Source organism: Triturus cristatus, chromosome 8, assembly GCF_964204655.1.
Source record: "Triturus cristatus chromosome 8, aTriCri1.1, whole genome shotgun sequence".
Classification (NCBI taxonomy): Eukaryota; Metazoa; Chordata; class Amphibia; order Caudata; family Salamandridae; genus Triturus; species Triturus cristatus.
This window is the reverse complement of record NC_140591.1, coordinates 738,955,835-738,982,165: the sequence shown is the minus strand read 5'-3', so window position 1 is coordinate 738,982,165 and position 26,331 is coordinate 738,955,835. Positions and strand designations below refer to the sequence as shown.

General features: G+C 41.6%; 8 non-coding genes across 8 annotated transcripts; all 8 read left to right on the top strand.

The window, feature by feature from the left end:
* The first annotated feature begins 6,127 nt into the window (after positions 1 to 6,127).
* Positions 6,128 to 6,199, top strand: TRNAS-UGA (transfer RNA serine (anticodon UGA)). Its single transcript has one exon. It is a non-coding gene; the product is annotated as a tRNA-Ser (tRNA).
* Positions 6,200 to 8,524: 2,325 nt separating this feature from the next.
* On the top strand, positions 8,525 to 8,596 carry TRNAS-UGA (transfer RNA serine (anticodon UGA)). Its single transcript has one exon. It is a non-coding gene; the product is annotated as a tRNA-Ser (tRNA).
* A 4,712-nt stretch (positions 8,597 to 13,308) lies between these two features.
* TRNAS-UGA (transfer RNA serine (anticodon UGA)) lies at positions 13,309 to 13,380 on the top strand. The gene has a single exon. It is a non-coding gene; the product is annotated as a tRNA-Ser (tRNA).
* Positions 13,381 to 15,705: 2,325 nt separating this feature from the next.
* TRNAS-UGA (transfer RNA serine (anticodon UGA)) lies at positions 15,706 to 15,777 on the top strand. The gene has a single exon. It is a non-coding gene; the product is annotated as a tRNA-Ser (tRNA).
* Positions 15,778 to 18,102: 2,325 nt separating this feature from the next.
* TRNAS-UGA (transfer RNA serine (anticodon UGA)) lies at positions 18,103 to 18,174 on the top strand. The gene has a single exon. It is a non-coding gene; the product is annotated as a tRNA-Ser (tRNA).
* A 4,712-nt stretch (positions 18,175 to 22,886) lies between these two features.
* TRNAS-UGA (transfer RNA serine (anticodon UGA)) lies at positions 22,887 to 22,958 on the top strand. Its single transcript has one exon. It is a non-coding gene; the product is annotated as a tRNA-Ser (tRNA).
* Positions 22,959 to 23,230: 272 nt separating this feature from the next.
* Positions 23,231 to 23,303, top strand: TRNAV-CAC (transfer RNA valine (anticodon CAC)). The gene has a single exon. It is a non-coding gene; the product is annotated as a tRNA-Val (tRNA).
* Positions 23,304 to 25,273: 1,970 nt separating this feature from the next.
* TRNAP-UGG (transfer RNA proline (anticodon UGG)) lies at positions 25,274 to 25,345 on the top strand. The gene has a single exon. It is a non-coding gene; the product is annotated as a tRNA-Pro (tRNA).
* Positions 25,346 to 26,331: the final 986 nt, after the last annotated feature.

Below are 26,331 nucleotides of genomic sequence, written 5' to 3'. Positions count from 1 at the left end.
TCAGGTTTACCTGACGTGTGAAAGCCCCATGCTTTGAAAGTACACAGTAACAAAGAAACCGATGACTTTTATAAAAAGGTGTCATGTGTGTCTCTTACTTTGCACAAAAAGTGCCAGAGATGACTTCATTTGCAATCACTTGAAAAGTAGGGATTCTCCAATAAATGGTAAATGGTTGAAACAAATCTGAAGAAATGCATGACATACCTGTGTGTGTGTGTGTACGCATGTATGTATATATAGGGAGAGAGAGAGCGTCAATATAAACAGACTTTATTTCAATCAAGCTGTCTTTTCTATCCTTCAGGAGCAGAATGTTCTGATCATCAGCGCTCCAGAATGTAGTGTTTTCTTGGCAAGCATCACATATTGTGATGTGTTAGCTAAAAGTTCCATATCCTAGAGACTGATATATTCCTCTGTACTTGTACCTTGGGGATTCATCAAAACCTGGCATCATAAGCAGCTTTCTACTGCCATAGACTGGACAGCGAAACAATTTAAAATATCCCAGAAAAAGAAAATAAGCATGCTTAATCAGAGCTTTCTGGACAGGAAGGACATTTGAGCAAGTGAGGAATAAGCACTGCTTTTGTTAATTTGCATAGGCAGAATAGAGACTTCTGGGAAAAGGCCGAAATTACAGTCACAGAAAATGGCTGCATCTATAGAGAACGCTAAGAAGTGTTGGCAGCTTTTCCTCTGACCCTGACCACTTTTACAAGCAATCCTATGATAGTCAGCAGGACCCACCCTAAAAAGGAAGGGGCATCCACTTGGACCCTTTCCACCTTTTCTAAATCTCGCCTGATTGAGCACTGATTGAGCAGATAAGCACATGTCATTCTCATTTCAGAAAGGTATTGGTTAGCTTGCTGCTAGCAGCTCAGTTATGTTATGATGTTAGAGGCTATGCAAGGAATGCTTTCGTCCAGCGATATGCAGTTTTTATTGCGCCTTGCATTCAGCAGGAAGATCTTTAGCTTGAATCTGTGACCTAGGTATTCACCTTGGTATTTCTTTTGGCACAAAGTGAAGGAGTATTTGAGAGAAAATGCACAATGTGTTTCTTATGTTGTTATGAACAACTTGTTACTCTTTCTCATTAAGCTTCAGCCACTGCAGAAATATATAAATAAGGGCTGACTTCCTGTAAGACGTGTCCAAAGCTGGGACGGAATAAAAGGAGACACTTGTAAATGATAGTGCTATCGTTTGAGAAAGGGTAAGTTGAGACTGACTTTCATGCGTATTCACAGACCAAGCATCATAAAGATACCAGCATGATCTTCATTGCGGGCTTAGAGCCGGTATTAGCTTTTGAGAGGTAAGAGGATTTTGAGGGCTCGTTGGTCTAGGGGTATGATTCTCGCTTTGGGTGCGAGAGGTCCCGGGTTCAAATCCCGGACCAGCCCTTTTCTTGGTACTCTTTTCAAGTTGTTTTGAAGTTTGCGTTTCAAAACCAACATCAATTTTTTCTTTGCAGTAGTGGATAATTCTTTGCTAGAGTCTCATGCTTCAGCCCTGCCCAGTCTGAGCTAATACCAAACATCTGGTCTTGCATGGCATGTACGAGCGTTCAGCTAGGGATGTCGGGCAGGTTGCATGAAAGAAATCTAAAGCCAGAGGCCCATGGAATAGCCAGTTCGGAGCAGTTTCATTACAGAAAAATCAACTGTAGGTATCTGTTTCTGTAGTGTAGTGGTTATCACGTTTGCCTCACACGCGAAAGGTCCCCGGTTCGAAACCGGGCAGAAACAGTTGTTATATTGTGTTGGCTACAATGTTGATAGGTGCCGTTTTGCCATGGAATTGTCCAAGCCCTGAAGATTATTTCATGCAATCTCGTTCCAAGAAAGGGAATGCTCTCAAAACACTAAAGTAATCGGCGTGTGGATGTATCTGTTTGTTCTCAGACCTTGCTTTCAAAAGAGCCCTGCAATCGGTTCACTGCTCACCTAGAACAAGCATTAACATGGAGAATTGTTGGCACCAACAGGAATCTTATTTTAGTGGAGTGTTTCTGGCTTTGAGTGCAGAGGCCCTCGGCTCAATTCCAAGATGATCCTTCTCAAGGTGATGATACAAATGCATTGTCACCTTTACGTTTAATGTCAGAATCATTTATTTCCAGTTGGTGGTGTAAGAATGTTTGCAACAGTATGGCGATTTTTCCTAGCCATGCATGAATGAAAGCATATCACTCGCCTTTAGGTGTTTTTCTAATACATTGATATTTGCATCTTCCTTCTTAGCCTGCATGTTTGACTATCTTACAGGCTGCATGTAATAAGTATCACATCAGGGCCCTTCTTCTACTCAATTCACAACTGTTCTATCACGACATAGATAAGAAAGCTGCATCTGCTTTTGTTGTGTAGTGGTAATCAGGTTTACCTGACGTGTGAAAGCCCCATGCTTTGAAAGTACACAGTAACAAAGAAACCGATGACTTTTATAAAAAGGTGTCATGTGTGTCTCTTACTTTGCACAAAAAGTGCCAGAGATGACTTCATTTGCAATCACTTGAAAAGTAGGGATTCTCCAATAAATGGTAAATGGTTGAAACAAATCTGAAGAAATGCATGACATACCTGTGTGTGTGTGTGTACGCATGTATGTATATATAGGGAGAGAGAGAGCGTCAATATAAACAGACTTTATTTCAATCAAGCTGTCTTTTCTATCCTTCAGGAGCAGAATGTTCTGATCATCAGCGCTCCAGAATGTAGTGTTTTCTTGGCAAGCATCACATATTGTGATGTGTTAGCTAAAAGTTCCATATCCTAGAGACTGATATATTCCTCTGTACTTGTACCTTGGGGATTCATCAAAACCTGGCATCATAAGCAGCTTTCTACTGCCATAGACTGGACAGCGAAACAATTTAAAATATCCCAGAAAAAGAAAATAAGCATGCTTAATCAGAGCTTTCTGGACAGGAAGGACATTTGAGCAAGTGAGGAATAAGCACTGCTTTTGTTAATTTGCATAGGCAGAATAGAGACTTCTGGGAAAAGGCCGAAATTACAGTCACAGAAAATGGCTGCATCTATAGAGAACGCTAAGAAGTGTTGGCAGCTTTTCCTCTGACCCTGACCACTTTTACAAGCAATCCTATGATAGTCAGCAGGACCCACCCTAAAAAGGAAGGGGCATCCACTTGGACCCTTTCCACCTTTTCTAAATCTCGCCTGATTGAGCACTGATTGAGCAGATAAGCACATGTCATTCTCATTTCAGAAAGGTATTGGTTAGCTTGCTGCTAGCAGCTCAGTTATGTTATGATGTTAGAGGCTATGCAAGGAATGCTTTCGTCCAGCGATATGCAGTTTTTATTGCGCCTTGCATTCAGCAGGAAGATCTTTAGCTTGAATCTGTGACCTAGGTATTCACCTTGGTATTTCTTTTGGCACAAAGTGAAGGAGTATTTGAGAGAAAATGCACAATGTGTTTCTTATGTTGTTATGAACAACTTGTTACTCTTTCTCATTAAGCTTCAGCCACTGCAGAAATATATAAATAAGGGCTGACTTCCTGTAAGACGTGTCCAAAGCTGGGACGGAATAAAAGGAGACACTTGTAAATGATAGTGCTATCGTTTGAGAAAGGGTAAGTTGAGACTGACTTTCATGCGTATTCACAGACCAAGCATCATAAAGATACCAGCATGATCTTCATTGCGGGCTTAGAGCCGGTATTAGCTTTTGAGAGGTAAGAGGATTTTGAGGGCTCGTTGGTCTAGGGGTATGATTCTCGCTTTGGGTGCGAGAGGTCCCGGGTTCAAATCCCGGACCAGCCCTTTTCTTGGTACTCTTTTCAAGTTGTTTTGAAGTTTGCGTTTCAAAACCAACATCAATTTTTTCTTTGCAGTAGTGGATAATTCTTTGCTAGAGTCTCATGCTTCAGCCCTGCCCAGTCTGAGCTAATACCAAACATCTGGTCTTGCATGGCATGTACGAGCGTTCAGCTAGGGATGTCGGGCAGGTTGCATGAAAGAAATCTAAAGCCAGAGGCCCATGGAATAGCCAGTTCGGAGCAGTTTCATTACAGAAAAATCAACTGTAGGTATCTGTTTCTGTAGTGTAGTGGTTATCACGTTTGCCTCACACGCGAAAGGTCCCCGGTTCGAAACCGGGCAGAAACAGTTGTTATATTGTGTTGGCTACAATGTTGATAGGTGCCGTTTTGCCATGGAATTGTCCAAGCCCTGAAGATTATTTCATGCAATCTCGTTCCAAGAAAGGGAATGCTCTCAAAACACTAAAGTAATCGGCGTGTGGATGTATCTGTTTGTTCTCAGACCTTGCTTTCAAAAGAGCCGTGCAATCGGTTCACTGCTCACCTAGAACAAGCATTAACATGGAGAATTGTTGGCACCAACAGGAATCTTATTTTAGTGGAGTGTTTCTGGCTTTGAGTGCAGAGGCCCTCGGCTCAATTCCAAGATGATCCTTCTCAAGGTGATGATACAAATGCATTGTCACCTTTACGTTTAATGTCAGAATCATTTATTTCCAGTTGGTGGTGTAAGAATGTTTGCAACAGTATGGCGATTTTTCCTAGCCATGCATGAATGAAAGCATATCACTCGCCTTTAGGTGTTTTTCTAATACATTGATATTTGCATCTTCCTTCCTAGCCTGCATGTTTGACTATCTTACAGGCTGCATGTAATAAGTATCACATCAGGGCCCTTCTTCTACTCAATTCACAACTGTTCTATCACGACATAGATAAGAAAGCTGCATCTGCTTTTGTTGTGTAGTGGTAATCAGGTTTACCTGACGTGTGAAAGCCCCATGCTTTGAAAGTACACAGTAACAAAGAAACCGATGACTTTTATAAAAAGGTGTCATGTGTGTCTCTTACTTTGCACAAAAAGTGCCAGAGATGACTTCATTTGCAGTCACTTGAAAAGTAGGGATTCTCCAATAAATGGTAAATGGTTGAAACAAATCTGAAGAAATGCATGACATACCTGTGTGTGTGTGTGTACGCATGTATGTATATATAGGGAGAGAGAGAGCGTCAATATAAACAGACTTTATTTCAATCAAGCTGTCTTTTCTATCCTTCAGGAGCAGAATGTTCTGATCATCAGCGCTCCAGAATGTAGTGTTTTCTTGGCAAGCATCACATATTGTGATGTGTTAGCTAAAAGTTCCATATCCTAGAGACTGATATATTCCTCTGTACTTGTACCTTGGGTTTTCATCAAAACCTGGCATCATAAGCAGCTTTCTACTGCCACAGACTGGACAGCGAAACAATTTAAAATATCCCAGAAAAAGAAAATAAGCATGCTTAATCAGAGCTTTCTGGACAGGAAGGACATTTGAGCAAGTGAGGAATAAGCACTGCTTTTGTTAATTTGCATAGGCAGAATAGAGACTTCTGGGAAAAGGCCGAAATTACAGTCACAGAAAATGGCTGCATCTATAGAGAACGCTAAGAAGTGTTGGCAGCTTTTCCTCTGACCCTGGCCACTTTTACAAGCAATCCTATGATAGTCAGCAGGACCCACCCTAAAAAGGAAGGGGCATCCACTTGGACCCTTTCCACCTTTTCTAAATCTCGCCTGATCGAGCCTGATTGAGCACTGATTGAGCAGATAAGCACATGTCATTCTCATTTCAGAAAGGTATTGGTTAGCTTGCTGCTAGCAGCTCAGTTATGTTATGATGTTAGAGGCTATGCAAGGAATGCTTTAGTCCAGCGATATGCAGTTTTTATTGCGCCTTGCATTCAGCAGGAAGATCTTTAGCTTGAATCTGTGGCCTAGGTATTCACCTTGGTATTTCTTTTGGCACAAAGTGAAGGAGTATTTAAGAGAAAATGCACAATGTGTTTCTTATGTTGTTATGAACAACTTGTTACTCTTTCTCATTAGGCTTCAGCCACTGAAGAAATATATAAATAAGGGCTGACTTCCTGTAAGACGTGTCCAAAGCTGGGACGGAATAAAAGGAGACACTTGTAAATGATAGTGCTATCGTTTGAGAAAGGGTAAGTTGAGACTGACTTTCATGCGTATTCACAGACCAAGCATCATAAAGATACCAGCATGATCTTCATTGCGGGCTTAGAGCCGGTATTAGCTTTTGAGAGGTAAGAGGATTTTGAGGGCTCGTTGGTCTAGGGGTATGATTCTCGCTTTGAGTGCGAGAGGTCCCGGGTTCAAATCCCGGACGAGCCCTTTTCTTGGTACTCTTTTCAAGTTGTTTTGAAGTTTGCGTTTCAAAACCAACATCAATTTTTTCTTTGCAGTAGTGGATAATTCTTTGCTAGAGTCTCATGCTTCAGCCCTGCCCAGTCTGAGCTAATACCAAACATCTGGTCTTGCATGGCATGTACGAGCGTTCAGCTAGGGATGTCGGGCAGGTTGCATGAAAGAAATCTAAAGCCAGAGGCCCATGGAATAGCCAGTTCGGAGCAGTTTCATTACAGAAAAATCAACTGTAGGTATCTGTTTCTGTAGTGTAGTGGTTATCACGTTTGCCTCACACGCGAAAGGTCCCCGGTTCGAAACCGGGCAGAAACAGTTGTTATATTGTGTTGGCTACAATGTTGATAGGTGCCGTTTTGCCATGGAATTGTCCAAGCCCTGAAGATTATTTCATGCAATCTCGTTCCAAGAAAGGGAATTCTCTCAAAACACTAAAGTAATCGGCGTGTGGATGTATCTGTTGGTTCTCAGACCTTGCTTTCAAAAGAGCCATGCAATCGGTTCACTGCTCACCTAGAACAAGCATTAACATGGAGAATTGTTGGCACCAACAGGAATCTTATTTTAGTGGAGTGTTTCTGGCTTTGAGTGCAGAGGCCCTCGGCTCAATTCCAAGATGATCCTTCTCAAGGTGATGATACAAATGCATTGTCACCTTTACGTTTAATGTCAGAATCATTTATTTCCAGTTGGTGGTGTAAGAATGTTTGCAACAGTATGGCGATTTTTCCTAGCCATGCATGAATGAAAGCATATCACTCGCCTTTAGGTGTTTTTCTAATACATTGATATTTGCATCTTCCTTCTTAGCCTGCATGTTTGACTATCTTACAGGCTGCATGTAATAAGTATCACATCAGGGCCCTTCTTCTACTCAATTCACAACTGTTCTATCACGACATAGATAAGAAAGCTGCATCTGCTTTTGTTGTGTAGTGGTAATCAGGTTTACCTGACGTGTGAAAGCCCCATGCTTTGAAAGTACACAGTAACAAAGAAACCGATGACTTTTATAAAAAGGTGTCATGTGTGTCTCTTACTTTGCACAAAAAGTGCCAGAGATGACTTCATTTGCAATCACTTGAAAAGTAGGGATTCTCCAATAAATGGTAAATGGTTGAAACAAATCTGAAGAAATGCATGACATACCTGTGTGTGTGTGTGTACGCATGTATGTATATATAGGGAGAGAGAGAGCGTCAATATAAACAGACTTTATTTCAATCAAGCTGTCTTTTCTATCCTTCAGGAGCAGAATGTTCTGATCATCAGCGCTCCAGAATGTAGTGTTTTCTTGGCAAGCATCACATATTGTGATGTGTTAGCTAAAAGTTCCATATCCTAGAGACTGATATATTCCTCTGTACTTGTACCTTGGGGATTCATCAAAACCTGGCATCATAAGCAGCTTTCTACTGCCACAGACTGGACAGCGAAACAATTTAAAATATCCCAGAAAAAGAAAATAAGCATGCTTAATCAGAGCTTTCTGGACAGGAAGGACATTTGAGCAAGTGAGGAATAAGCACTGCTTTTGTTAATTTGCATAGGCAGAATAGAGACTTCTGGGAAAAGGCCGAAATTACAGTCACAGAAAATGGCTGCATCTATAGAGAACGCTAAGAAGTGTTGGCAGCTTTTCCTCTGACCCTGGCCACTTTTACAAGCAATCCTATGATAGTCAGCAGGACCCACCCTAAAAAGGAAGGGGCATCCACTTGGACCCTTTCCACCTTTTCTAAATCTCGCCTGATCGAGCCTGATTGAGCACTGATTGAGCAGATAAGCACATGTCATTCTCATTTCAGAAAGGTATTGGTTAGCTTGCTGCTAGCAGCTCAGTTATGTTATGATGTTAGAGGCTATGCAAGGAATGCTTTAGTCCAGCGATATGCAGTTTTTATTGCGCCTTGCATTCAGCAGGAAGATCTTTAGCTTGAATCTGTGGCCTAGGTATTCACCTTGGTATTTCTTTTGGCACAAAGTGAAGGAGTATTTAAGAGAAAATGCACAATGTGTTTCTTATGTTGTTATGAACAACTTGTTACTCTTTCTCATTAGGCTTCAGCCACTGAAGAAATATATAAATAAGGGCTGACTTCCTGTAAGACGTGTCCAAAGCTGGGACGGAATAAAAGGAGACACTTGTAAATGATAGTGCTATCGTTTGAGAAAGGGTAAGTTGAGACTGACTTTCATGCGTATTCACAGACCAAGCATCATAAAGATACCAGCATGATCTTCATTGCGGGCTTAGAGCCGGTATTAGCTTTTGAGAGGTAAGAGGATTTTGAGGGCTCGTTGGTCTAGGGGTATGATTCTCGCTTTGAGTGCGAGAGGTCCCGGGTTCAAATCCCGGACGAGCCCTTTTCTTGGTACTCTTTTCAAGTTGTTTTGAAGTTTGCGTTTCAAAACCAACATCAATTTTTTCTTTGCAGTAGTGGATAATTCTTTGCTAGAGTCTCATGCTTCAGCCCTGCCCAGTCTGAGCTAATACCAAACATCTGGTCTTGCATGGCATGTACGAGCGTTCAGCTAGGGATGTCGGGCAGGTTGCATGAAAGAAATCTAAAGCCAGAGGCCCATGGAATAGCCAGTTCGGAGCAGTTTCATTACAGAAAAATCAACTGTAGGTATCTGTTTCTGTAGTGTAGTGGTTATCACGTTTGCCTCACACGCGAAAGGTCCCCGGTTCGAAACCGGGCAGAAACAGTTGTTATATTGTGTTGGCTACAATGTTGATAGGTGCCGTTTTGCCATGGAATTGTCCAAGCCCTGAAGATTATTTCATGCAATCTCGTTCCAAGAAAGGGAATTCTCTCAAAACACTAAAGTAATCGGCGTGTGGATGTATCTGTTGGTTCTCAGACCTTGCTTTCAAAAGAGCCATGCAATCGGTTCACTGCTCACCTAGAACAAGCATTAACATGGAGAATTGTTGGCACCAACAGGAATCTTATTTTAGTGGAGTGTTTCTGGCTTTGAGTGCAGAGGCCCTCGGCTCAATTCCAAGATGATCCTTCTCAAGGTGATGATACAAATGCATTGTCACCTTTACGTTTAATGTCAGAATCATTTATTTCCAGTTGGTGGTGTAAGAATGTTTGCAACAGTATGGCGATTTTTCCTAGCCATGCATGAATGAAAGCATATCACTCGCCTTTAGGTGTTTTTCTAATACATTGATATTTGCATCTTCCTTCTTAGCCTGCATGTTTGACTATCTTACAGGCTGCATGTAATAAGTATCACATCAGGGCCCTTCTTCTACTCAATTCACAACTGTTCTATCACGACATAGATAAGAAAGCTGCATCTGCTTTTGTTGTGTAGTGGTAATCAGGTTTACCTGACGTGTGAAAGCCCCATGCTTTGAAAGTACACAGTAACAAAGAAACCGATGACTTTTATAAAAAGGTGTCATGTGTGTCTCTTACTTTGCACAAAAAGTGCCAGAGATGACTTCATTTGCAATCACTTGAAAAGTAGGGATTCTCCAATAAATGGTAAATGGTTGAAACAAATCTGAAGAAATGCATGACATACCTGTGTGTGTGTGTGTACGCATGTATGTATATATAGGGAGAGAGAGAGCGTCAATATAAACAGACTTTATTTCAATCAAGCTGTCTTTTCTATCCTTCAGGAGCAGAATGTTCTGATCATCAGCGCTCCAGAATGTAGTGTTTTCTTGGCAAGCATCACATATTGTGATGTGTTAGCTAAAAGTTCCATATCCTAGAGACTGATATATTCCTCTGTACTTGTACCTTGGGGATTCATCAAAACCTGGCATCATAAGCAGCTTTCTACTGCCATAGACTGGACAGCGAAACAATTTAAAATATCCCAGAAAAAGAAAATAAGCATGCTTAATCAGAGCTTTCTGGACAGGAAGGACATTTGAGCAAGTGAGGAATAAGCACTGCTTTTGTTAATTTGCATAGGCAGAATAGAGACTTCTGGGAAAAGGCCGAAATTACAGTCACAGAAAATGGCTGCATCTATAGAGAACGCTAAGAAGTGTTGGCAGCTTTTCCTCTGACCCTGACCACTTTTACAAGCAATCCTATGATAGTCAGCAGGACCCACCCTAAAAAGGAAGGGGCATCCACTTGGACCCTTTCCACCTTTTCTAAATCTCGCCTGATTGAGCACTGATTGAGCAGATAAGCACATGTCATTCTCATTTCAGAAAGGTATTGGTTAGCTTGCTGCTAGCAGCTCAGTTATGTTATGATGTTAGAGGCTATGCAAGGAATGCTTTCGTCCAGCGATATGCAGTTTTTATTGCGCCTTGCATTCAGCAGGAAGATCTTTAGCTTGAATCTGTGACCTAGGTATTCACCTTGGTATTTCTTTTGGCACAAAGTGAAGGAGTATTTGAGAGAAAATGCACAATGTGTTTCTTATGTTGTTATGAACAACTTGTTACTCTTTCTCATTAAGCTTCAGCCACTGCAGAAATATATAAATAAGGGCTGACTTCCTGTAAGACGTGTCCAAAGCTGGGACGGAATAAAAGGAGACACTTGTAAATGATAGTGCTATCGTTTGAGAAAGGGTAAGTTGAGACTGACTTTCATGCGTATTCACAGACCAAGCATCATAAAGATACCAGCATGATCTTCATTGCGGGCTTAGAGCCGGTATTAGCTTTTGAGAGGTAAGAGGATTTTGAGGGCTCCTTGGTCTAGGGGTATGATTCTCGCTTTGGGTGCGAGAGGTCCCGGGTTCAAATCCCGGACCAGCCCTTTTCTTGGTACTCTTTTCAAGTTGTTTTGAAGTTTGCGTTTCAAAACCAACATCAATTTTTTCTTTGCAGTAGTGGATAATTCTTTGCTAGAGTCTCATGCTTCAGCCCTGCCCAGTCTGAGCTAATACCAAACATCTGGTCTTGCATGGCATGTACGAGCGTTCAGCTAGGGATGTCGGGCAGGTTGCATGAAAGAAATCTAAAGCCAGAGGCCCATGGAATAGCCAGTTCGGAGCAGTTTCATTACAGAAAAATCAACTGTAGGTATCTGTTTCTGTAGTGTAGTGGTTATCACGTTTGCCTCACACGCGAAAGGTCCCCGGTTCGAAACCGGGCAGAAACAGTTGTTATATTGTGTTGGCTACAATGTTGATAGGTGCCGTTTTGCCATGGAATTGTCCAAGCCCTGAAGATTATTTCATGCAATCTCGTTCCAAGAAAGGGAATGCTCTCAAAACACTAAAGTAATCGGCGTGTGGATGTATCTGTTTGTTCTCAGACCTTGCTTTCAAAAGAGCCCTGCAATCGGTTCACTGCTCACCTAGAACAAGCATTAACATGGAGAATTGTTGGCACCAACAGGAATCTTATTTTAGTGGAGTGTTTCTGGCTTTGAGTGCAGAGGCCCTCGGCTCAATTCCAAGATGATCCTTCTCAAGGTGATGATACAAATGCATTGTCACCTTTACGTTTAATGTCAGAATCATTTATTTCCAGTTGGTGGTGTAAGAATGTTTGCAACAGTATGGCGATTTTTCCTAGCCATGCATGAATGAAAGCATATCACTCGCCTTTAGGTGTTTTTCTAATACATTGATATTTGCATCTTCCTTCCTAGCCTGCATGTTTGACTATCTTACAGGCTGCATGTAATAAGTATCACATCAGGGCCCTTCTTCTACTCAATTCACAACTGTTCTATCACGACATAGATAAGAAAGCTGCATCTGCTTTTGTTGTGTAGTGGTAATCAGGTTTACCTGACGTGTGAAAGCCCCATGCTTTGAAAGTACACAGTAACAAAGAAACCGATGACTTTTATAAAAAGGTGTCATGTGTGTCTCTTACTTTGCACAAAAAGTGCCAGAGATGACTTCATTTGCAGTCACTTGAAAAGTAGGGATTCTCCAATAAATGGTAAATGGTTGAAACAAATCTGAAGAAATGCATGACATACCTGTGTGTGTGTGTGTACGCATGTATGTATATATAGGGAGAGAGAGAGCGTCAATATAAACAGACTTTATTTCAATCAAGCTGTCTTTTCTATCCTTCAGGAGCAGAATGTTCTGATCATCAGCGCTCCAGAATGTAGTGTTTTCTTGGCAAGCATCACATATTGTGATGTGTTAGCTAAAAGTTCCATATCCTAGAGACTGATATATTCCTCTGTACTTGTACCTTGGGTTTTCATCAAAACCTGGCATCATAAGCAGCTTTCTACTGCCACAGACTGGACAGCGAAACAATTTAAAATATCCCAGAAAAAGAAAATAAGCATGCTTAATCAGAGCTTTCTGGACAGGAAGGACATTTGAGCAAGTGAGGAATAAGCACTGCTTTTGTTAATTTGCATAGGCAGAATAGAGACTTCTGGGAAAAGGCCGAAATTACAGTCACAGAAAATGGCTGCATCTATAGAGAACGCTAAGAAGTGTTGGCAGCTTTTCCTCTGACCCTGGCCACTTTTACAAGCAATCCTATGATAGTCAGCAGGACCCACCCTAAAAAGGAAGGGGCATCCACTTGGACCCTTTCCACCTTTTCTAAATCTCGCCTGATCGAGCCTGATTGAGCACTGATTGAGCAGATAAGCACATGTCATTCTCATTTCAGAAAGGTATTGGTTAGCTTGCTGCTAGCAGCTCAGTTATGTTATGATGTTAGAGGCTATGCAAGGAATGCTTTAGTCCAGCGATATGCAGTTTTTATTGCGCCTTGCATTCAGCAGGAAGATCTTTAGCTTGAATCTGTGGCCTAGGTATTCACCTTGGTATTTCTTTTGGCACAAAGTGAAGGAGTATTTAAGAGAAAATGCACAATGTGTTTCTTATGTTGTTATGAACAACTTGTTACTCTTTCTCATTAGGCTTCAGCCACTGAAGAAATATATAAATAAGGGCTGACTTCCTGTAAGACGTGTCCAAAGCTGGGACGGAATAAAAGGAGACACTTGTAAATGATAGTGCTATCGTTTGAGAAAGGGTAAGTTGAGACTGACTTTCATGCGTATTCACAGACCAAGCATCATAAAGATACCAGCATGATCTTCATTGCGGGCTTAGAGCCGGTATTAGCTTTTGAGAGGTAAGAGGATTTTGAGGGCTCGTTGGTCTAGGGGTATGATTCTCGCTTTGAGTGCGAGAGGTCCCGGGTTCAAATCCCGGACGAGCCCTTTTCTTGGTACTCTTTTCAAGTTGTTTTGAAGTTTGCGTTTCAAAACCAACATCAATTTTTTCTTTGCAGTAGTGGATAATTCTTTGCTAGAGTCTCATGCTTCAGCCCTGCCCAGTCTGAGCTAATACCAAACATCTGGTCTTGCATGGCATGTACGAGCGTTCAGCTAGGGATGTCGGGCAGGTTGCATGAAAGAAATCTAAAGCCAGAGGCCCATGGAATAGCCAGTTCGGAGCAGTTTCATTACAGAAAAATCAACTGTAGGTATCTGTTTCTGTAGTGTAGTGGTTATCACGTTTGCCTCACACGCGAAAGGTCCCCGGTTCGAAACCGGGCAGAAACAGTTGTTATATTGTGTTGGCTACAATGTTGATAGGTGCCGTTTTGCCATGGAATTGTCCAAGCCCTGAAGATTATTTCATGCAATCTCGTTCCAAGAAAGGGAATTCTCTCAAAACACTAAAGTAATCGGCGTGTGGATGTATCTGTTGGTTCTCAGACCTTGCTTTCAAAAGAGCCATGCAATCGGTTCACTGCTCACCTAGAACAAGCATTAACATGGAGAATTGTTGGCACCAACAGGAATCTTATTTTAGTGGAGTGTTTCTGGCTTTGAGTGCAGAGGCCCTCGGCTCAATTCCAAGATGATCCTTCTCAAGGTGATGATACAAATGCATTGTCACCTTTACGTTTAATGTCAGAATCATTTATTTCCAGTTGGTGGTGTAAGAATGTTTGCAACAGTATGGCGATTTTTCCTAGCCATGCATGAATGAAAGCATATCACTCGCCTTTAGGTGTTTTTCTAATACATTGATATTTGCATCTTCCTTCTTAGCCTGCATGTTTGACTATCTTACAGGCTGCATGTAATAAGTATCACATCAGGGCCCTTCTTCTACTCAATTCACAACTGTTCTATCACGACATAGATAAGAAAGCTGCATCTGCTTTTGTTGTGTAGTGGTAATCAGGTTTACCTGACGTGTGAAAGCCCCATGCTTTGAAAGTACACAGTAACAAAGAAACCGATGACTTTTATAAAAAGGTGTCATGTGTGTCTCTTACTTTGCACAAAAAGTGCCAGAGATGACTTCATTTGCAATCACTTGAAAAGTAGGGATTCTCCAATAAATGGTAAATGGTTGAAACAAATCTGAAGAAATGCATGACATACCTGTGTGTGTGTGTGTACGCATGTATGTATATATAGGGAGAGAGAGAGCGTCAATATAAACAGACTTTATTTCAATCAAGCTGTCTTTTCTATCCTTCAGGAGCAGAATGTTCTGATCATCAGCGCTCCAGAATGTAGTGTTTTCTTGGCAAGCATCACATATTGTGATGTGTTAGCTAAAAGTTCCATATCCTAGAGACTGATATATTCCTCTGTACTTGTACCTTGGGGATTCATCAAAACCTGGCATCATAAGCAGCTTTCTACTGCCACAGACTGGACAGCGAAACAATTTAAAATATCCCAGAAAAAGAAAATAAGCATGCTTAATCAGAGCTTTCTGGACAGGAAGGACATTTGAGCAAGTGAGGAATAAGCACTGCTTTTGTTAATTTGCATAGGCAGAATAGAGACTTCTGGGAAAAGGCCGAAATTACAGTCACAGAAAATGGCTGCATCTATAGAGAACGCTAAGAAGTGTTGGCAGCTTTTCCTCTGACCCTGGCCACTTTTACAAGCAATCCTATGATAGTCAGCAGGACCCACCCTAAAAAGGAAGGGGCATCCACTTGGACCCTTTCCACCTTTTCTAAATCTCGCCTGATCGAGCCTGATTGAGCACTGATTGAGCAGATAAGCACATGTCATTCTCATTTCAGAAAGGTATTGGTTAGCTTGCTGCTAGCAGCTCAGTTATGTTATGATGTTAGAGGCTATGCAAGGAATGCTTTAGTCCAGCGATATGCAGTTTTTATTGCGCCTTGCATTCAGCAGGAAGATCTTTAGCTTGAATCTGTGGCCTAGGTATTCACCTTGGTATTTCTTTTGGCACAAAGTGAAGGAGTATTTAAGAGAAAATGCACAATGTGTTTCTTATGTTGTTATGAACAACTTGTTACTCTTTCTCATTAGGCTTCAGCCACTGAAGAAATATATAAATAAGGGCTGACTTCCTGTAAGACGTGTCCAAAGCTGGGACGGAATAAAAGGAGACACTTGTAAATGATAGTGCTATCGTTTGAGAAAGGGTAAGTTGAGACTGACTTTCATGCGTATTCACAGACCAAGCATCATAAAGATACCAGCATGATCTTCATTGCGGGCTTAGAGCCGGTATTAGCTTTTGAGAGGTAAGAGGATTTTGAGGGCTCGTTGGTCTAGGGGTATGATTCTCGCTTTGAGTGCGAGAGGTCCCGGGTTCAAATCCCGGACGAGCCCTTTTCTTGGTACTCTTTTCAAGTTGTTTTGAAGTTTGCGTTTCAAAACCAACATCAATTTTTTCTTTGCAGTAGTGGATAATTCTTTGCTAGAGTCTCATGCTTCAGCCCTGCCCAGTCTGAGCTAATACCAAACATCTGGTCTTGCATGGCATGTACGAGCGTTCAGCTAGGGATGTCGGGCAGGTTGCATGAAAGAAATCTAAAGCCAGAGGCCCATGGAATAGCCAGTTCGGAGCAGTTTCATTACAGAAAAATCAACTGTAGGTATCTGTTTCTGTAGTGTAGTGGTTATCACGTTTGCCTCACACGCGAAAGGTCCCCGGTTCGAAAACGGGCAGAAACAGTTGTTATATTGTGTTGGCTACAATGTTGATAGGTGCCGTTTTGCCATGGAATTGTCCAAGCCCTGAAGATTATTTCATGCAATCTCGTTCCAAGAAAGGGAATTCTCTCAAAACACTAAAGTAATCGGCGTGTGGATGTATCTGTTGGTTCTCAGACCTTGCTTTCAAAAGAGCCATGCAATCGGTTCACTGCTCACCTAGAACAAGCATTAACATGGAGAATTGTTGGCACCAACAGGAATCTTATTTTAGTGGAGTGTTTCTGGCTTTGAGTGCAGAGGCCCTCGGCTCAATTCCAAGATGATCCTTCTCAAGGTGATGATACAAATGCATTGTCACCTTTACGTTTAATGTCAGAATCATTTATTTCCAGTTGGTGGTGTAAGAATGTTTGCAACAGTATGGCGATTTTTCCTAGCCATGCATGAATGAAAGCATATCACTCGCCTTTAGGTGTTTTTCTAATACATTGATATTTGCATCTTCCTTCTTAGCCTGCATGTTTGACTATCTTACAGGCTGCATGTAATAAGTATCACATCAGGGCCCTTCTTCTACTCAATTCACAACTGTTCTATCACGACATAGATAAGAAAGCTGCATCTGCTTTTGTTGTGTAGTGGTAATCAGGTTTACCTGACGTGTGAAAGCCCCATGCTTTGAAAGTACACAGTAACAAAGAAACCGATGACTTTTATAAAAAGGTGTCATGTGTGTCTCTTACTTTGCACAAAAAGTGCCAGAGATGACTTCATTTGCAATCACTTGAAAAGTAGGGATTCTCCAATAAATGGTAAATGGTTGAAACAAATCTGAAGAAATGCATGACATACCTGTGTGTGTGTGTGTACGCATGTATGTATATATAGGGAGAGAGAGAGCGTCAATATAAACAGACTTTATTTCAATCAAGCTGTCTTTTCTATCCTTCAGGAGCAGAATGTTCTGATCATCAGCGCTCCAGAATGTAGTGTTTTCTTGGCAAGCATCACATATTGTGATGTGTTAGCTAAAAGTTCCATATCCTAGAGACTGATATATTCCTCTGTACTTGTACCTTGGGGATTCATCAAAACCTGGCATCATAAGCAGCTTTCTACTGCCACAGACTGGACAGCGAAACAATTTAAAATATCCCAGAAAAAGAAAATAAGCATGCTTAATCAGAGCTTTCTGGACAGGAAGGACATTTGAGCAAGTGAGGAATAAGCACTGCTTTTGTTAATTTGCATAGGCAGAATAGAGACTTCTGGGAAAAGGCCGAAATTACAGTCACAGAAAATGGCTGCATCTATAGAGAACGCTAAGAAGTGTTGGCAGCTTTTCCTCTGACCCTGGCCACTTTTACAAGCAATCCTATGATAGTCAGCAGGACCCACCCTAAAAAGGAAGGGGCATCCACTTGGACCCTTTCCACCTTTTCTAAATCTCGCCTGATCGAGCCTGATTGAGCACTGATTGAGCAGATAAGCACATGTCATTCTCATTTCAGAAAGGTATTGGTTAGCTTGCTGCTAGCAGCTCAGTTATGTTATGATGTTAGAGGCTATGCAAGGAATGCTTTAGTCCAGCGATATGCAGTTTTTATTGCGCCTTGCATTCAGCAGGAAGATCTTTAGCTTGAATCTGTGGCCTAGGTATTCACCTTGGTATTTCTTTTGGCACAAAGTGAAGGAGTATTTAAGAGAAAATGCACAATGTGTTTCTTATGTTGTTATGAACAACTTGTTACTCTTTCTCATTAGGCTTCAGCCACTGAAGAAATATATAAATAAGGGCTGACTTCCTGTAAGACGTGTCCAAAGCTGGGACGGAATAAAAGGAGACACTTGTAAATGATAGTGCTATCGTTTGAGAAAGGGTAAGTTGAGACTGACTTTCATGCGTATTCACAGACCAAGCATCATAAAGATACCAGCATGATCTTCATTGCGGGCTTAGAGCCGGTATTAGCTTTTGAGAGGTAAGAGGATTTTGAGGGCTCGTTGGTCTAGGGGTATGATTCTCGCTTTGAGTGCGAGAGGTCCCGGGTTCAAATCCCGGACGAGCCCTTTTCTTGGTACTCTTTTCAAGTTGTTTTGAAGTTTGCGTTTCAAAACCAACATCAATTTTTTCTTTGCAGTAGTGGATAATTCTTTGCTAGAGTCTCATGCTTCAGCCCTGCCCAGTCTGAGCTAATACCAAACATCTGGTCTTGCATGGCATGTACGAGCGTTCAGCTAGGGATGTCGGGCAGGTTGCATGAAAGAAATCTAAAGCCAGAGGCCCATGGAATAGCCAGTTCGGAGCAGTTTCATTACAGAAAAATCAACTGTAGGTATCTGTTTCTGTAGTGTAGTGGTTATCACGTTTGCCTCACACGCGAAAGGTCCCCGGTTCGAAACCGGGCAGAAACAGTTGTTATATTGTGTTGGCTACAATGTTGATAGGTGCCGTTTTGCCATGGAATTGTCCAAGCCCTGAAGATTATTTCATGCAATCTCGTTCCAAGAAAGGGAATTCTCTCAAAACACTAAAGTAATCGGCGTGTGGATGTATCTGTTGGTTCTCAGACCTTGCTTTCAAAAGAGCCATGCAATCGGTTCACTGCTCACCTAGAACAAGCATTAACATGGAGAATTGTTGGCACCAACAGGAATCTTATTTTAGTGGAGTGTTTCTGGCTTTGAGTGCAGAGGCCCTCGGCTCAATTCCAAGATGATCCTTCTCAAGGTGATGATACAAATGCATTGTCACCTTTACGTTTAATGTCAGAATCATTTATTTCCAGTTGGTGGTGTAAGAATGTTTGCAACAGTATGGCGATTTTTCCTAGCCATGCATGAATGAAAGCATATCACTCGCCTTTAGGTGTTTTTCTAATACATTGATATTTGCATCTTCCTTCTTAGCCTGCATGTTTGACTATCTTACAGGCTGCATGTAATAAGTATCACATCAGGGCCCTTCTTCTACTCAATTCACAACTGTTCTATCACGACATAGATAAGAAAGCTGCATCTGCTTTTGTTGTGTAGTGGTAATCAGGTTTACCTGACGTGTGAAAGCCCCATGCTTTGAAAGTACACAGTAACAAAGAAACCGATGACTTTTATAAAAAGGTGTCATGTGTGTCTCTTACTTTGCACAAAAAGTGCCAGAGATGACTTCATTTGCAATCACTTGAAAAGTAGGGATTCTCCAATAAATGGTAAATGGTTGAAACAAATCTGAAGAAATGCATGACATACCTGTGTGTGTGTGTGTACGCATGTATGTATATATAGGGAGAGAGAGAGCGTCAATATAAACAGACTTTATTTCAATCAAGCTGTCTTTTCTATCCTTCAGGAGCAGAATGTTCTGATCATCAGCGCTCCAGAATGTAGTGTTTTCTTGGCAAGCATCACATATTGTGATGTGTTAGCTAAAAGTTCCATATCCTAGAGACTGATATATTCCTCTGTACTTGTACCTTGGGGATTCATCAAAACCTGGCATCATAAGCAGCTTTCTACTGCCATAGACTGGACAGCGAAACAATTTAAAATATCCCAGAAAAAGAAAATAAGCATGCTTAATCAGAGCTTTCTGGACAGGAAGGACATTTGAGCAAGTGAGGAATAAGCACTGCTTTTGTTAATTTGCATAGGCAGAATAGAGACTTCTGGGAAAAGGCCGAAATTACAGTCACAGAAAATGGCTGCATCTATAGAGAACGCTAAGAAGTGTTGGCAGCTTTTCCTCTGACCCTGACCACTTTTACAAGCAATCCTATGATAGTCAGCAGGACCCACCCTAAAAAGGAAGGGGCATCCACTTGGACCCTTTCCACCTTTTCTAAATCTCGCCTGATTGAGCACTGATTGAGCAGATAAGCACATGTCATTCTCATTTCAGAAAGGTATTGGTTAGCTTGCTGCTAGCAGCTCAGTTATGTTATGATGTTAGAGGCTATGCAAGGAATGCTTTCGTCCAGCGATATGCAGTTTTTATTGCGCCTTGCATTCAGCAGGAAGATCTTTAGCTTGAATCTGTGACCTAGGTATTCACCTTGGTATTTCTTTTGGCACAAAGTGAAGGAGTATTTGAGAGAAAATGCACAATGTGTTTCTTATGTTGTTATGAACAACTTGTTACTCTTTCTCATTAAGCTTCAGCCACTGCAGAAATATATAAATAAGGGCTGACTTCCTGTAAGACGTGTCCAAAGCTGGGACGGAATAAAAGGAGACACTTGTAAATGATAGTGCTATCGTTTGAGAAAGGGTAAGTTGAGACTGACTTTCATGCGTATTCACAGACCAAGCATCATAAAGATACCAGCATGATCTTCATTGCGGGCTTAGAGCCGGTATTAGCTTTTGAGAGGTAAGAGGATTTTGAGGGCTCGTTGGTCTAGGGGTATGATTCTCGCTTTGGGTGCGAGAGGTCCCGGGTTCAAATCCCGGACCAGCCCTTTTCTTGGTACTCTTTTCAAGTTGTTTTGAAGTTTGCGTTTCAAAACCAACATCAATTTTTTCTTTGCAGTAGTGGATAATTCTTTGCTAGAGTCTCATGCTTCAGCCCTGCCCAGTCTGAGCTAATACCAAACATCTGGTCTTGCATGGCATGTACGAGCGTTCAGCTAGGGATGTCGGGCAGGTTGCATGAAAGAAATCTAAAGCCAGAGGCCCATGGAATAGCCAGTTCGGAGCAGTTTCATTACAGAAAAATCAACTGTAGGTATCTGTTTCTGTAGTGTAGTGGTTATCACGTTTGCCTCACACGCGAAAGGTCCCCGGTTCGAAACCGGGCAGAAACAGTTGTTATATTGTGTTGGCTACAATGTTGATAGGTGCCGTTTTGCCATGGAATTGTCCAAGCCCTGAAGATTATTTCATGCAATCTCGTTCCAAGAAAGGGAATGCTCTCAAAACACTAAAGTAATCGGCGTGTGGATGTATCTGTTTGTTCTCAGACCTTGCTTTCAAAAGAGCCCTGCAATCGGTTCACTGCTCACCTAGAACAAGCATTAACATGGAGAATTGTTGGCACCAACAGGAATCTTATTTTAGTGGAGTGTTTCTGGCTTTGAGTGCAGAGGCCCTCGGCTCAATTCCAAGATGATCCTTCTCAAGGTGATGATACAAATGCATTGTCACCTTTACGTTTAATGTCAGAATCATTTATTTCCAGTTGGTGGTGTAAGAATGTTTGCAACAGTATGGCGATTTTTCCTAGCCATGCATGAATGAAAGCATATCACTCGCCTTTAGGTGTTTTTCTAATACATTGATATTTGCATCTTCCTTCCTAGCCTGCATGTTTGACTATCTTACAGGCTGCATGTAATAAGTATCACATCAGGGCCCTTCTTCTACTCAATTCACAACTGTTCTATCACGACATAGATAAGAAAGCTGCATCTGCTTTTGTTGTGTAGTGGTAATCAGGTTTACCTGACGTGTGAAAGCCCCATGCTTTGAAAGTACACAGTAACAAAGAAACCGATGACTTTTATAAAAAGGTGTCATGTGTGTCTCTTACTTTGCACAAAAAGTGCCAGAGATGACTTCATTTGCAGTCACTTGAAAAGTAGGGATTCTCCAATAAATGGTAAATGGTTGAAACAAATCTGAAGAAATGCATGACATACCTGTGTGTGTGTGTGTACGCATGTATGTATATATAGGGAGAGAGAGAGCGTCAATATAAACAGACTTTATTTCAATCAAGCTGTCTTTTCTATCCTTCAGGAGCAGAATGTTCTGATCATCAGCGCTCCAGAATGTAGTGTTTTCTTGGCAAGCATCACATATTGTGATGTGTTAGCTAAAAGTTCCATATCCTAGAGACTGATATATTCCTCTGTACTTGTACCTTGGGTTTTCATCAAAACCTGGCATCATAAGCAGCTTTCTACTGCCACAGACTGGACAGCGAAACAATTTAAAATATCCCAGAAAAAGAAAATAAGCATGCTTAATCAGAGCTTTCTGGACAGGAAGGACATTTGAGCAAGTGAGGAATAAGCACTGCTTTTGTTAATTTGCATAGGCAGAATAGAGACTTCTGGGAAAAGGCCGAAATTACAGTCACAGAAAATGGCTGCATCTATAGAGAACGCTAAGAAGTGTTGGCAGCTTTTCCTCTGACCCTGGCCACTTTTACAAGCAATCCTATGATAGTCAGCAGGACCCACCCTAAAAAGGAAGGGGCATCCACTTGGACCCTTTCCACCTTTTCTAAATCTCGCCTGATCGAGCCTGATTGAGCACTGATTGAGCAGATAAGCACATGTCATTCTCATTTCAGAAAGGTATTGGTTAGCTTGCTGCTAGCAGCTCAGTTATGTTATGATGTTAGAGGCTATGCAAGGAATGCTTTAGTCCAGCGATATGCAGTTTTTATTGCGCCTTGCATTCAGCAGGAAGATCTTTAGCTTGAATCTGTGGCCTAGGTATTCACCTTGGTATTTCTTTTGGCACAAAGTGAAGGAGTATTTAAGAGAAAATGCACAATGTGTTTCTTATGTTGTTATGAACAACTTGTTACTCTTTCTCATTAGGCTTCAGCCACTGAAGAAATATATAAATAAGGGCTGACTTCCTGTAAGACGTGTCCAAAGCTGGGACGGAATAAAAGGAGACACTTGTAAATGATAGTGCTATCGTTTGAGAAAGGGTAAGTTGAGACTGACTTTCATGCGTATTCACAGACCAAGCATCATAAAGATACCAGCATGATCTTCATTGCGGGCTTAGAGCCGGTATTAGCTTTTGAGAGGTAAGAGGATTTTGAGGGCTCGTTGGTCTAGGGGTATGATTCTCGCTTTGAGTGCGAGAGGTCCCGGGTTCAAATCCCGGACGAGCCCTTTTCTTGGTACTCTTTTCAAGTTGTTTTGAAGTTTGCGTTTCAAAACCAACATCAATTTTTTCTTTGCAGTAGTGGATAATTCTTTGCTAGAGTCTCATGCTTCAGCCCTGCCCAGTCTGAGCTAATACCAAACATCTGGTCTTGCATGGCATGTACGAGCGTTCAGCTAGGGATGTCGGGCAGGTTGCATGAAAGAAATCTAAAGCCAGAGGCCCATGGAATAGCCAGTTCGGAGCAGTTTCATTACAGAAAAATCAACTGTAGGTATCTGTTTCTGTAGTGTAGTGGTTATCACGTTCGCCTCACACGCGAAAGGTCCCCGGTTCGAAACCGGGCAGAAACAGTTGTTATATTGTGTTGGCTACAATGTTGATAGGTGCCATTTTGCCATGGAATTGTCCAAGCCCTGAAGATTATTTCATGCAATCTCGTTCCAAGAAAGGGAATTCTCTCAAAACACTAAAGTAATCGGCGTGTGGATGTATCTGTTGGTTCTCAGACCTTGCTTTCAAAAGAGCCATGCAATCGGTTCACTGCTCACCTAGAACAAGCATTAACATGGAGAATTGTTGGCACCAACAGGAATCTTATTTTAGAGGAGTGTTTCTGGCTTTGAGTGCAGAGGCCCTCGGCTCAATTCCAAGATGATCCTTCTCAAGGTGATGATACAAATGCATTGTCACCTTTACGTTTAATGTCAGAATCATTTATTTCCAGTTGGTGGTGTAAGAATGTTTGCAACAGTATGGCGATTTTTCCTAGCCATGCATGAATGAAAGCATATCACTCGCCTTTAGGTGTTTTTCTAATACATTGATATTTGCATCTTCCTTCTTAGCCTGCATGTTTGACTATCTTACAGGCTGCATGTAATAAGTATCACATCAGGGCCCTTCTTCTAATCAATTCACAACTGTTCTATCACGACATAGATAAGAAAGCTGCATCTGCTTTTGTTGTGTAGTGGTAATCAGGTTTACCTGACGTGTGAAAGCCCCATGCTTTGAAAGTACACAGTAACAAAGAAACCGATGACTTTTATAAAAAGGTGTCATGTGTGTCTCTTACTTTGCACAAAAAGTGCCAGAGATGACTTCATTTGCAATCACTTGAAAAGTAGGGATTCTCCAATAAATGGTAAATGGTTGAAACAAATCTGAAGAAATGCATGACATACCTGTGTGTGTGTGTGTACGCATGTATGTATATATAGGGAGAGAGAGAGCGTCAATATAAACAGACTTTATTTCAATCAAGCTGTCTTTTCTATCCTTCAGGAGCAGAATGTTCTGATCATCAGCGCTCCAGAATGTAGTGTTTTCTTGGCAAGCATCACATATTGTGATGTGTTAGCTAAAAGTTCCATATCCTAGAGACTGATATATTCCTCTGTACTTGTACCTTGGGGATTCATCAAAACCTGGCATCATAAGCAGCTTTCTACTGCCACAGACTGGACAGCGAAACAATTTAAAATATCCCAGAAAAAGAAAATAAGCATGCTTAATCAGAGCTTTCTGGACAGGAAGGACATTTGAGCAAGTGAGGAATAAGCACTGCTTTTGTTAATTTGCATAGGCAGAATAGAGACTTCTGGGAAAAGGCCGAAATTACAGTCACAGAAAATGGCTGCATCTATAGAGAACGCTAAGAAGTGTTGGCAGCTTTTCCTCTGACCCTGACCACTTTTACAAGCAATCCTATGATAGTCAGCAGGACCCACCCTAAAAAGGAAGGGGCATCCACTTGGACCCTTTCCACCTTTTCTAAATCTCGCCTGATTGAGCACTGATTGAGCAGATAAGCACATGTCATTCTCATTTCAGAAAGGTATTGGTTAGCTTGCTGCTAGCAGCTCAGTTATGTTATGATGTTAGAGGCTATGCAAGGAATGCTTTCGTCCAGCGATATGCAGTTTTTATTGCGCCTTGCATTCAGCAGGAAGATCTTTAGCTTGAATCTGTGACCTAGGTATTCACCTTGGTATTTCTTTTGGCACAAAGTGAAGGAGTATTTGAGAGAAAATGCACAATGTGTTTCTTATGTTGTTATGAACAACTTGTTACTCTTTCTCATTAAGCTTCAGCCACTGCAGAAATATATAAATAAGGGCTGACTTCCTGTAAGACGTGTCCAAAGCTGGGACGGAATAAAAGGAGACACTTGTAAATGATAGTGCTATCGTTTGAGAAAGGGTAAGTTGAGACTGACTTTCATGCGTATTCACAGACCAAGCATCATAAAGATACCAGCATGATCTTCATTGCGGGCTTAGAGCCGGTATTAGCTTTTGAGAGGTAAGAGGATTTTGAGGGCTCGTTGGTCTAGGGGTATGATTCTCGCTTTGGGTGCGAGAGGTCCCGGGTTCAAATCCCGGACGAGCCCTTTTCTTGGTACTCTTTTCAAGTTGTTTTGAAGTTTGCGTTTCAAAACCAACATCAATTTTTTCTTTGCAGTAGTGGATAATTCTTTGCTAGAGTCTCATGCTTTAGCCCTGCCCAGTCTGAGCTAATACCAAACATCTGGTCTTGCATGGCATGTACGAGCGTTCAGCTAGGGATGTCGGGCAGGTTGCATGAAAGAAATCTAAAGCCAGAGGCCCATGGAATAGCCAGTTCGGAGCAGTTTCATTACAGAAAAATCAACTGTAGGTATCTGTTTCTGTAGTGTAGTGGTTATCACGTTTGCCTCACACGCGAAAGGTCCCCGGTTTGAAACCGGGCAGAAACAGTTGTTATATTGTGTTGGCTACAATGTTGATAGGTGCCGTTTTGCCATGGAATTGTCCAAGCCCTGAAGATTATTTCATGCAATCTCGTTCCAAGAAAGGGAATTCTCTCAAAACACTAAAGTAATCGGCGTGTGGATGTATCTGTTGGTTCTCAGACCTTGCTTTCAAAAGAGCCCTGCAATCGGTTCACTGCTCACCTAGAACAAGCATTAACATGGAGAATTGTTGGCACCAACAGGAATCTTATTTTAGTGGAGTGTTTCTGGCTTTGAGTGCAGAGGCCCTCGGCTCAATTCCAAGATGATCCTTCTCAAGGTGATGATACAAATGCATTGTCACCTTTACGTTTAATGTCAGAATCATTTATTTCCAGTTGGTGGTGTAAGAATGTTTGCAACAGTATGGCGATTTTTCCTAGCCATGCATGAATGAAAGCATATCACTCGCCTTTAGGTGTTTTTCTAATACATTGATATTTGCATCTTCCTTCCTAGCCTGCATGTTTGACTATCTTATAGGCTGCATGTAATAAGTATCACATCAGGGCCCTTCTTCTACTCAATTCACAACTGTTCTATCACGACATAGATAAGAAAGCTGCATCTGCTTTTGTTGTGTAGTGGTAATCAGGTTTACCTGA